The sequence below is a fragment of the Mesoplodon densirostris genome, chromosome 17 (genome assembly GCF_025265405.1).
Source record: "Mesoplodon densirostris isolate mMesDen1 chromosome 17, mMesDen1 primary haplotype, whole genome shotgun sequence".
In the NCBI taxonomy this organism is placed as follows: Eukaryota; Metazoa; Chordata; class Mammalia; order Artiodactyla; family Ziphiidae; genus Mesoplodon; species Mesoplodon densirostris.
The window spans coordinates 18,608,819-18,621,781 of record NC_082677.1 but is presented as its reverse complement, the minus strand read 5'-3'; the positions used below and the strand labels follow the sequence as shown (position 1 = coordinate 18,621,781).

Here is a 12,963-nt window from a genome sequence, read left to right as displayed (position 1 = left end):
ACCTGGTTTTAAACCCCAACTCTGCCACTTAACTGGCTGTATGAACTTTTGCATGTTATTTAACCTCTATCAGGTACCTTTCTCAGTAAAATTCCTATCCCTGTGCATAATAACACACCTCATAGGATAATTGTGAGGGTTGAGTAATATGTTTATAAAGTACTCTAAACCAGACCTGGCACATATAAGGCACTGAGTAAGTGGTGATGGTGGGTACTGTAGTGGTGTTTAATAGAAAGCGACCCCATCTCCTATGAAAGCCCAAAACACCAATTACTGTGCCATTCATTTAGCAAGAATGTACTTTTTTGTAATATTTCTTCCAGTTAGTATTTTGAAAAGCCATTTAAATTTTGTGTGTTTAACTTGGAATGTTTATTCAGTCTCTCCAACTAAGTTTTAATAAGGACTTTATGGGCAGATACCATTTCTTACATTCCTTTGTATTCCCTTCAGTTCTTGGCCTTCCACATATTGGGTACCTATCTAATGGTTATTACTTTCATTTGAAAAGAGCATGTTAGAAGTGGGGGGACCGTATGCTTTATCATCCAAACCAGGATACTTTAAGAGTGAAAGTGGACCCTAGCAATTACTCCACAACAATCAGTGTCAGCCAAGATTGTCCCAGGCAAACCAGGACTTATGGTACCTCCCCCCCCCCATTTAACCTGGGCTGTCAAGTCAATGCAAGCAAAGAAGAAATAGATCTAACTCTTTCTAGAGAAGCAGTTAGCTCAATAATTACAATTAAAACTTTTAACCTGCCATTTAAACCTTACATGTCTTAGAGTTAGCACTTTCTCTAAGTTAATTTAAATCTTTTGAGCGGCAGTTATTTGGTAACTTCACAAATAGGAATGGTCCACATATTATGAGCTTAAAAGAAACCAGGTAGTAGAATTTATAAGCAGTATAATAAACTTTGCCTATCTTTACTTGTCAATTAGGTTTTCATAAAAATAACTTCATTTTTATACTGGGTACCTCTTAGAATGTAAGTTTTTAGTAGAGCACACACCTTAGGTTTATTTGTACATCTCTTTTCAAATTGTTTTCAATAAATATTGTTTATGATGGAAGCATTTTAACTAATATAACATTGGTCTTTTCAAACACATCTGCAAATGAGGATACTCATTACTGTTTTAGTGTGACTTAAAATGCAAAAACTGATCATTGCAATTGGATAACCAGACTTTGAATTTTAAATAACTTATATTTTAAAAGTCAATTTGTAACTGTAATTTGTAAACCCCTTCCCTCATAAAATCAATTAAATTGATTTTTTATGTGGCACTTATCCCTTCAATCAGAACCAAAAAAGCCTATCTAGTTTATAATGTGCCTGTAGTGCTAACAGTATCCTAATAATAGGAATTGACTATCATGTGAAGGATTTTAAGGCAGGGACACATTTCTTTGCTTCAGGAGAAAATGGAGACTCTTCTCTCTATACATCAGATTATGAGAGTGGAGACTTTGTCTTAAAATTACTACTGAGCAAAGTTTTAAAAACACAGGAAACTTTAGCGGGAACCATACAGAAAGTAAAAGGCTCTCCCCTCTTTATGTTTTTGTTTGTCCAAAATGAAAAGATGGGATATAGATGAAAGGTAGTAGTAAACAAGAGACTGGGTTGAAGTCTTTGTGAAGACCAGCATGCCCTCAGTCCAAGCAAGAGAAGACAGGACGAGAAAAGGCTAAGGATTGCTGGGGCTCATCCTCTCCTCCCTTTTTTTGCTCTTTGCCATCACTGTTTCTATCACATGGCAGTCATCTTCTTGACCTAGTTCTTGAGCTAGGTAAAAAGTAAGAGTATAGGTAGAAGTGGATGCAGTATATGAAAAAGAGAAAGAGAAAGTGTTAAGGGAGGAAAATCATGTGCCAATGAAACTGACAGAGGCCATCAAGTTAGGAAAGCTTTTCTTTTCACAGCCACTATACTAAGAAAACCTCTGTAGTAAAACCTAAAGAATTGAGGTAAATCCAGTGTAAATTAGTAAGCATTTGAATTAAAGACTGTGCTTTTTAAAGTAGTTTTATTACCAACAAGAATTTATAGAAACCAAAACTAAGTTGAAGAATCACAGGGAACATTAGAGATTTAAATAATTCCCCTATTTTATTGGAGGTTCAGAATTTGTGAGATACAGCTAGTTATGGGCAGAGCTCAATATAATACCCTTTTCCTACTATATAGCATACTGCTTAGATAGATAAAACTGCTAATATTTTTTTTCATGAATTTACAAAGTCCTGGCTGAGGTATACTGTACCAGCTGCAAGGGATTCAGAGAAGACTATGACACAGTTCCTGCCATTCAGGAACACAGTGTGGTAGGGGAAAGGGGGGAAAATTAACAATTGTACAATATAAAAAGAATCATTAGAAATATGCATAGGGTATTGTGAGAGCATAGGAGGACTAATCACAGAGTGATTATGTCAGGGAAAAAACCCTTCAAAGAAAAAGTGACACATCCTTGTCTTTCAGGAAAATACCAGTTGGCCAAATGGACAAAAGGGTCTCAAGAAAGTGTTTTAGGCAGAGAGAATAGTGTACAAAAGCAACAGAAGGAAAGAGCAACTTGATTTATTTGAATAACTGCAAAGAGATTGGAATAGCTAAACACAAAACAAAACAAAAAGTTGTATAAAGGGGATATGGACAGAGATGAATCTGAAAATATAGTCATCTCTTGAAATGGCTTGACTATCATACTAAGAACTTTATTATAAAGGTGAGGAAGAGCCATTGAAGGAGATTATAAAATAGTTAATATCCAGTTTACAGTTTGGAAGGATCAGTGAAGTCTTCCTTTTCTGTTACCATGTGCTCACCTGTTAATCTGAAAATCTCCCTACTTCAGACATCTAGAAATGTTCAATAAAATGTAACAAACATTCTTTTAAATGCATTGCATAGCTTCTCTCTCTTGCCTCCACCCCTGAAAAAGAAGGAAAAAAAAGAAAAGAAAAGAAATTGTTATGGGCCAGAAACAAGGACTTTTCAATATTTGTTTTTTAAAATATGTTTCATATTTATAATGAAATAATATACTTTATTTAATGTGATCATTTTTTATTGTTCCATACCATTCTTTCTGAGTCTAATACAGGATCTGATGTCTATCTTAACTTACCTTTTGTCTTATTTCATGTCCTTTTAGACAATGCACAACTCTTAAATATATAAAAGTGTAGCTCCCTGCCTTTTACCACCTTTCAGTTTGCCATTCTGCTCATTGGGTAGGTTTATTTATACTACCTGATTCTAACCTATACCTCATTTTTGACGTCTTAAGTCACTGCTAATGGCTTTTAGCACAAATACCTCATTACTTATGAAATTGAAGTACTATGTTGAATCTCTCTGGGTTTTTTTCTATTAAAAGTTATTTTTAAACATCTAACAACTTGATGTTTTTGGGGTTTTTTTAGTGATTGGATTGATAGCATGTCAACAAATTGTTTTTTGTATAATGATAGATACTATGGAAATTCATTTTTGCTTGGTAATTGTGCATAGGAATGTAAAAATTTATTATGTGAATAAATCTTAAGGTTTAGTATTAATAGATCTTTGTAACCAGTGCTAAAGACTGCCCTTCTTAGTTTTGTTTTGTGGGGAGGTACACAGAATAGAGAATTAACCAAAGTTTCTGAATTTGGCTTACTGGTGATGTCCTAGAAGCACATTTTGTAGAGAGTATGTGGTGAACTCTTAAGATCCCTATTGTAGAGCTGGCTTTCCTGGCAATAAATTGGTACCCGTCCTTCAGACATTATCTGTTCTGTGAAGTGTTTGCAGACAAGATCTTTCTTCAGTTTCTCTCCTCTTCTACCCCTGGATACACATACAGAAATCATTGAGGGCAGAAATTGTTTGACGTGTTTGTAAACCTCCTGTCTTGCATAGCGCCCAGCACATAGAGAATGCTCAGTAAATGTTTAATTAAGTTGAATGAGAAAGAGAAAAAACTAACCTTTCTTGAGCATTTCCATGTGCCAAGCAAATGGAGTCTATATAGACAAAAAATTTTATCTAAAAATCCTCCTTATTGAGAGTCAGGTATGGCTTTCCTTTTTTTCCCTTCTTTTCTTCCATGACATCTCAAAATGAATAAATAGGACTAAATAATAAGAATTTATTAATTAAATATCTAGTGGCTTTGCATTGTTATGGGACTTCTACTGTGGTATGATTCCATGCTGTCTGTGCAAGATACAAAGTTATCTTTAAAAAAAATGAATATATAAACCAGCTATGCTTGAATAGTTTTTATACGCCCTGGCCCCTTCGAATGATATACTTTAGGAGAGAAAGATATTGATGAATGTTCAATTTTGTTAACCTAATAAGGCAGTAGTTAAGCAAATGCTACCTGGGTTGAGTTTCAGCTCTGCTGCTTACTATTATATCAGTCAGATTACATTAAGCAATTTAGTGATTATTTTTACATCCTGTCTTATACTTGTTTGTGTAAAGAGAGAGAGAGTGTGTGTGAAAGAGTCTATCCATCACAAAGGATTTGGAATATAATTAGTCATAGAGATTATTATTACACCATACCTTTTTGACATATTGTTTATATCTGTGGAATCATAAAACCCAAAAAGCTACATCAGATGTATAAACCCTAATTATGTTGATCATGGATTAACCAGATCTACATTTTGATTATTTGTTTTGCAACGTTGCTTCCACAGTTGCATTTCAGCACAAATGAGGACCTCGTATTCTTCATCCATTCATTCATTCATTCATTCAGTATTCAGTAAGAGACAAAAGTTGAATAAGCAAGCACTCTTTATTTCCTCAAAGTTATTTGACAGATTTTCTCATATATCTTTATGGGAAGATAAAATAAAATTTCGTCCCTGGCCCACTGCCAGTCTAAAGCTTTGTCTTACGTTATATTATCCAGGACTTTGTTCTTTTTTTTTTTTAAATAGATCTTTATTGGAGTATAATTGCTTCACAATACTATGTTAGTTTCTGTTGTACACTAAAGTGAATCAGCCATATGCGTACATATGTCCCCATATCCCCTCACCTCCCATCCTCCCTATCCCACCGCTCTAGGTCATTGCAAAGCACTGAGCTGATCTCCCTGTGCTGTGCAGCTGTGTCCCACTAGCTATCTATTTTACATTTGGTAGTGTATATATGTCCATGCCACTCTCTCACTTCACCCCAGCTTACCCTTCCCCCTCCCTGTATCCTCAAGTCCATTCTCTGTGTCTACATCTTTATTCCTGCCCTGCAACTAGGTTCATCAGTACCATTTTTTTTTGTTTTAGATTCCATGTCACTAATCGTTAGAGAAATGCAAATCAAAAGTACAGTGAGGTATTACCTCACGCCTGTCAGAATGGACATTATCAAAAAATCTAGAAACAATAAATGCTGGAAAGGGTGTGGTGAAAAGGGAACCCTCCTGGGCCTCCCTGGTGGCGCAGTGGTTAAGAGTCCGCCTGCCGATGCAGGGGATACGGGTTCGTGCCCCGGTCTGGGAGGATCCCATATGCCGTGGAGCGGCTGGGCCCATGAGCCATGGCCGCTGGGCCTGCGCATCCGGAGCCTGTGCTCCGCAACGGGAGAGGCCACAACAGTGAGAGGCCCACATACCGCAAAAAGAAAAAAAAAAAAGAAGGGAACCCTCCTGCACTGTTGGTGGGAATGTAAATTGATACAGCCACTAGGGAAAACAGTATGGAGGTTCCTTAAAAAACTAAAAATAGAACTACCATACGACCCAGCAATCCCACTACTGGGCATATACCCTAAGAAAACCATAATTCAGAAGGAGTCCTGTACCACAGTGTTCATTGCAGCATTATTTACAATAGCCAGGACATGGGACCAACCTAAATGTCCATCAACAGATGAATGGATAAAGAAGATGTGGCACATACATACAATGGAATATTACTCAGCCATAAAAAGAAATGAAATTGAGTTATTTGTAATGAGGTGAATGGACCTAGAGTCTGTCATGCACAGTGAAGTAAGTCAGAAAGAGGACTTTGTTCTTTAGGGCTCTCTTTCTGTGCACTTTTAATCAATAACTTTGACAAAAATAAATGACACATTTATAAAATTACCAGGTATCAGACAGTTACCAAGGACAACTAATAACATTAAGTAAATGCCAAGCTCAAGATCAGAATATATTGAAATGATAGGTCAAAACCAATAGTATAAAATTTAACAGGAATAATACAAAGTTATACATTTTGATTTTAAAAAATTAATTGCACTGGTACCATATAGATGACGTGTATCAGAGTTCCTTTTTGAAACTGACTCTTGTCAATTAAGCACAAAAGGAGTTTATTACTGTGATACTGAGATCCTCTCCCTTCTTCCATTTCCTTCCTAGCACTTAAGTCCTAAAGTCATTAGATGGGGCCGAACTATATAGACACTTGTCTTAGTCCATTAGGGCTGCCATAACAGAATACCATAGACTGGGTGGCTTATAAACAACAGAAATACATTTCTCACAGTTCTGGAGGCTGGCAGTCCAAGATCAGGGTGCCAGCATGGTCAGGTTCTGGTGAGAGCCCTCTTCCCGGTTGCAGACTGCTGACTTTCACTGTAATCTTACATGATGGAAGGGACAAAGGAGCTCTCTGGGTTCTCTTTTATAAGAGCTCTAGTCCCATTCATGAGAGCTCCACCCTCATGTCCTCATCACCCCCCAAAACCCCACCTCTTAATACCATCACATTGGGGTTAGGGTTTCAATAAAGGAATTTTGGGGGAGACACAGACATTCAATCTATGGCAGACTGCACTGGTGGGAGTTGGGGAGGTGAGCTGCAGTGCCCCAAAGGAGGATGCCGGAGCGGGAGGAGTTCATCACGTAGGACAACAGCCTAGTGTAGAGAGTCAGAGCCCAAACAGAGTAAGGAGGAAATTCACACAGCAAGGTGGCCTGCTGAATGGGCTCAGAGCCTAAACCGGCTGAGAAGGGTGTCCTCAAGAAGGGGTGGCCTGGTGTGGATCGGAGCCCAAGCAGAATAAGGAGGTAGTCCACATGGTGGGGTGAGGGTTAGAATGGCCCTGTGTGGGAAGTCAGAGCCCAGATGTGGTGAGAAGAGAATATACACAAGACTGGAGTGGGTAGCCCAGCACAGGGCATTAGAGCTTGTGCGTGACCACACGGAGCCAAGGAAAGGACATTCACGTGGGAGTGGGGGTTGGGGGGCAGGAAACTCAACATGGGAAGTCAGAGCCTGAGTGACTTTCTGGGATGACAATGTTGAATATCCCTTCTTTCTGGGATAACATCTTGAACTTTCCTTGCCCCAGACCTAGAATCAGAAATGTATGATTTTTCTGGTTCAATTGACACAGGATTTATTCTAGTTTCCTCCCTTTCCACATCTGTAACTCCTTTTCTGCCGTATAAGTCTTATCCCAGGAAGAAAGAAGTGCTGAAAAACAATGGAGACATGTCAAGAGGATGTAGTAGACAGCTTGAAGGAACTTCCATTAGCAAAATCAGGCACAATTTGAGCATCGAAATAATGATAGATATGGATTAAAGCCCACTGAATAAAATAGGAAACAGTGAGTTCACACAAATATAAATAAATAAGTGAATAAATTGCAAGTTGATGAAAAATGGACTGTTTACATAGTTTCAAACTATGTCCCCACAAAATACTTTTTTTTTTTTTTTTTTTTTTTTTTTTTTTGCGGTACGTGTGCCTCTCACTGTTGTGGCCTCTCCCATTGCAGAGCACAGGCTCCAGACATGCAGGCTCAGCGGCCATGGCTCACGGGCCCAGCCACTCTGCGGCATGTGGGATCTTCCCGGACTGGGGCACAAACCCGTGTCCCCTGCATCGGCAGGCAGACTCTCAACCACTGCACCACCAGGGAAACCCCCACAAAATACTTACTGATTAAAGGCAAAAAAAAAAAAGTAACTTTACAGTGGAGAAACCTGGCAGACACTGTCTTGATCAAGTGATCAAATTGTATGTCATCAGTAATGTCAGAAATCAAAATTGTGTGCTACTTGATCTGATGCATTAAGAGGAACATGGTGTCACTTCTGTGATATTTCTGCCAAAAATGCATGATCTGAATCTAAACTCAAGGAAATAGTAGACAAACTCAAATCTAGAGACATTCTACAAAATAACTAGCCTTTAATCTTCAAAAGTCAAGATCGTGAAAGTCAAGGAAAGACCGAGGAACTGTGCAGAATGATAGACTAAAAAGACATCCTAACTAGTTGCAATATGTGATTCTGAACTAGACCCTTTGTCTGGAAAGCACATTATTAGGACAATTGGTGAATCTTGGGTGGGGTTTGAAATTAGGTAGTTTCTTAGGGCTTCCATAACAAAGCACCACCAACTGGGTGGCTTAAAACAACAGAAATTTAATCTCTTCACAGTTCTGGAGGCTGGAAGTCCAAGATCAACATGTCAGTAGGATTGGTTCCTTCTGAGGGAGATTTTATGTCTTTTTCCTAGCTGCTAGTGATGGCCAGCAATCCTTGGGGTTTCTTGGTTTGTAGATGCATCACTCCAGTTTCTGCCTCCATCTTCACATGCTATTCTCTCCCTGTGTCTCTGTGCCTTCACATGGCTCTCTTCTTAAAAGGATTCCATATTGGATTAGTACCACACTTTACTCCAGCATGACCTCATCTTAACTAATTATATCTGCAGTGACCCTATTCCCAAATAAAGTCACACTCTGAAGTACTGGTACTTAAACATATCTTTTGGGGGGGGGGGGACACAATTTTACCCATAACAGGTAGTAACAAGGTATCAATGTTAATTTCCTGGTTTTGATGGTTGTGTGGTTATATCGGAGAATACATACTAAATGCACACTAAAGTATTCCATGGGTGATGAGTCATCATGTCAGCATCTTACTTTCAAATGGTTTAGGGAAGAAAGTTCTTGGTGCCAGCTGGACATGCAGCTTTTTTTGTAAATTTGTGATTATTTCGAATTTTTTTAAAAATATTACTTTAAGAAAATGATATTGGATATCTTATAGAATCTTTTGGAGTATTAGAGAACCATACTCAAGGCTAAGCTTAAGGAACAATGCCCTAAAACCATGCTACAGTACTAGTTTGATTAGGAAATATCATGAATGCCATGATTGTACCCATGCCCTTTCTTCACTAAGAATTCAAGGTCACTTGCTTCCAGCACAAATACCACTTCTGGAACAGGAATCTTGTAGCACCCACCACTGCCTCCTACGTTATCAGCACCTATAGGAGAAATGTTCTTCACTTCACACCAAGGTGACTCCTCCAACACACAAAAGGACTTTAGATCATATGCATCAAAACGAATGACAGGGCTTCCCTGGTGGCGCAGTGGTTGAGAGTCTGCCTGCCGATGCAGGGGACACAGGTTCGTGCCCGGGTCCGGGAAGATCCCACATGCTGCGGAACGGCTGGGCCCGTGATCCATGGCCGCTGAGCCTGCGCGTCCGGAGCCTGCGCTCTGCAACGGGAGAGGCCACAACAGTGAGAGGCCTGTGTACCAAAAGAGAAAAAAACAAAAAACAAAAAAACGAATGACAGTGTCCACTATAGTGCAGGAGAGGAGGATTTAACTTTATGACTAGAACTTGCTTATTTTAGTAGAACTAGAGCTAAATGTGAGTCACGTATTGAATCTCACAAAAGTAAAAACAAACAAAACCTTGAACTGCAAAAATAGAAATGTATGTTCAAAACAGATGGTGTAGTACTGTATCCTTTTAACATGTTTGAAACAGGTGAGAGAGTTACAGGGAAACAGATTTTGACTCACAGGGAAAAACTGTCCAACAATTATGGCTGTATAAGAATGGAGTCATTGCTTGATTATACCAGACTCTCATCATTATGTATGCTTATGTACTGGTTAGATGATATTATAAAAAGTAATTCTTGCATAGTGAAAGAAATTTAGTTGTGCAAGTTCCAGCATTCGTTCTATCTAAAGATTCTTTGATTCCAGAATAATCTTTTAATTAAACTGAGATCTCCTTATTTTTGGAAATGAGTACTCTGAACGAGAGTCTTAAATTTAACAAGTATATCTGTGTGCTGGCACCCTTCATAGAGTCATCGAGCTAGTGAATAGTTATTGCTCCTAATAGACCTATAAATAGCATGCCAACTAGCTAATTTACTAGTCCAAATTCCTAATGAAATAAACACTTGTGAGAGAAGCTTCCACTAAACTTCAAATCTTATAGGGACAGAAACAGTGATGCTGTCTTTAGCTTGGTGCATAAAACCTTACTTGACGAAAATGGTCAAGGAATATTAGCTTCCTTCTATTTTGTTTCCTTAACAACAAAAATTGTCCTTTTTTTCATTTGATTCTCTGTGCTAAAATAATGCCTTTTGCTTAGTAGGCGTGCTGTCGATATTTATTAAAATTAACTGCTAAAATATCTTTAAATATATTGGTATACTTGTTCGCCTTGGTAACTACTATATACTGAAAATATACTTTTATACTTAGGGGTATTTTAGTGCCTTAGAGTCTTCAATATGAGCACCAATTAAGACTGTAGGGTAATATGGAAATTTTAATTTTAAAATGTAAAAATATAAATGTAGTGAGCCATAGATAATGCCCAGATATTAATCATTTAGCCAAATCCTGGATTTCTGCCTATTTTCTTATGATTTGACTCTCACATGTAGAAAAATTGTCAAAGTGAATTCAGGTTTGTTGAAAGCTATTAATTAGCCTTTGTTTTCTCACAGCTCACCTTACTTAGGGAAGTCAGGAACCTAACTGACAATTCCAGAGTGTGTTGATTTTGAGCCCCTTCACCCACTAGAGTTAGTATGCCATCAATACTACCTCTAAATCTTCCTGCCTTCCTTTTTGCTTCCAGATGGCTCTGACGAGCTTCTGAGTAGTTACTCATGTTTATTTCACCACTGTTACTGCTGATGTCACTTTCCAGTCTGCCAGTGGGAGGTTATTGGGCCCTTGTTGCTTCTACCGTCACCTCATTCAAAGAGTGACCAGCACTGTTGCTCCTGGGGCAGTTATTGTCAGCGCCTCTGTTCCTATTTTTCTTCTCTTTACTGCTGCTGCTCTTTATTACTGCTTTTCCGCTCTCACCTTATCTCCTCATACACCTGATCCAGACTCTTCGTGCCATTATAGGGGTTTTTGAAGTTAAGGGAAGGTTTGTCCCCACTAGTAGGTACCACTCTGTCCTTCTCTATGTGTTTTGGGATCATGGTGCGTATAAACACACATGTCTAGCCTCCCTCCCGCAATTGGTCTGCTCCTTCATATTTGCCATCTTCTTTGCAGAGCATTTTATTAGCAAGTCTCCTCCTAAACTGAGCCAGATGACCTTTGAGGTCCTTAATAAAATAATATTTTGTTAAATACTTACAAGCTCTGTATCCCATTTATCCCAACTCTGTTACCTCAGAGTGAATTCTCTGCACTCCAAAAGTTGGAGCTCCGGGCCTTGCCCTTCTCTGTGTTCTAGTCTGAATCCTTATGCTCATCAGATATAATCAAATCCCTTTTGTCTTTATAGTTTTACCTTTGCTAGTAATATCTCATAAATGAAATCATACAACATGTAGAATTTATTTCTGGCTTCTTTCACTTAGTACAACAAGTTTGAGATCTGTCCATGTTGTGCATGTATCAATAGTTTGCTCATTTTTATTGCTGAGTTGTATTACATTGCATGGATACCCCTATCTTTTTTATTTACTCACTTGTTGAGGGGCATTTGAGGTGTTTCCAGATTTTGGTTAACATAAATAAAATGGTTGCAAATGTTTGTGTAAAAAAAATAAAAAAGCCTTTTCTCCCAGGTTGTCTGTGTTGGGGATGGGAAAGGAAGATGGAGTTTTCATGCAAGTAGGACTCCTAGTGACCTTCTCTGATATCCTGGAATACCTGAGACATGTATACAAACTATGCCTCAGGCCCCATGAATCTTGTTAGAATGTCAGACCTTTGATATTAAAAATACCTCTGAAATTTATTAGAGGTTAAATGTCTGTTGTTTTATATATCACGGTCACTACACTTTTTGCTGTAGTTACTATAACTAGCAGTATGAAATATAACTTCTCTTCCTAAATTCACAACAATAAAACTTTAAAGACATAACAAAATATGTGAATTAATTAATGGTGCATTTTTATTTTATTTTATTTTTTTATTAGTTTCTGCTTTATAACAAAGTGAAACAGTCATACATATACATCTGTTCCCACATCCCTTCCCTCATGCATCTCCCTCCCTCCCACCCTCCCAATGGTGCATTTTTAAAGGTACAAGTCTGGGAGTAGGTCAGCCTGGGTTTTAGGATCAGTGGGTGGGAGTTAAAGGAAAACAGATTTAGCTCAGTATGAGGAACAACTTTGTAATAAACAGAGCTGTCAGAGAGACTCAGGAGCAATCAGTTTCCCAACCACCTTTGTAGGTGTTAATGCGTATACTGACTCTTCACTTGATGGTGCCATTAGGAGGTTTAATTTCAAAATAGATCATGGATGGTTGGAGTTGATGCCTTTTAATAAGGTTCTTCACGAGTCTAAAATGTTATGATTCTATATCCTTGGGTATATTACTTAAATTCTGGCCATTATTTTGCACATAAATGAGGATGGGCTAGTGTGAATTAGATTCAACAATTTTCTACGAGCTCTCAAGTTTTTAGATATTCATAACTATGCTAATATCTTATGCCATATCTTAAATTTATTTTAATAATAAGTATATCAGTATTCCAAGACTTATTTATAAGACCATTGATTATCTTTGGATTAATGACTTTTCTTTACTACAGACCTGACTGAACTTAATGAAGTTCTTTACAGTCTATGGAAGTTATAAGTAACTCAAGTCCAAATCATATGTAGTAGATTCTCATTCCCATATGATTAGCCATTATTTACTTTTTTCATGATTTAACAAAC

At 37.9% G+C, this 12,963-nt stretch overlaps 1 protein-coding gene across 6 annotated transcripts in view; it reads left to right on the top strand.

Moving 5' to 3' along the window:
• FNDC3A (fibronectin type III domain containing 3A) overlaps positions 1–12,963 on the top strand; it is a 173,176-nt gene that overhangs the window by 65,139 nt on the left and 95,074 nt on the right. The window lies entirely within an intron of this gene.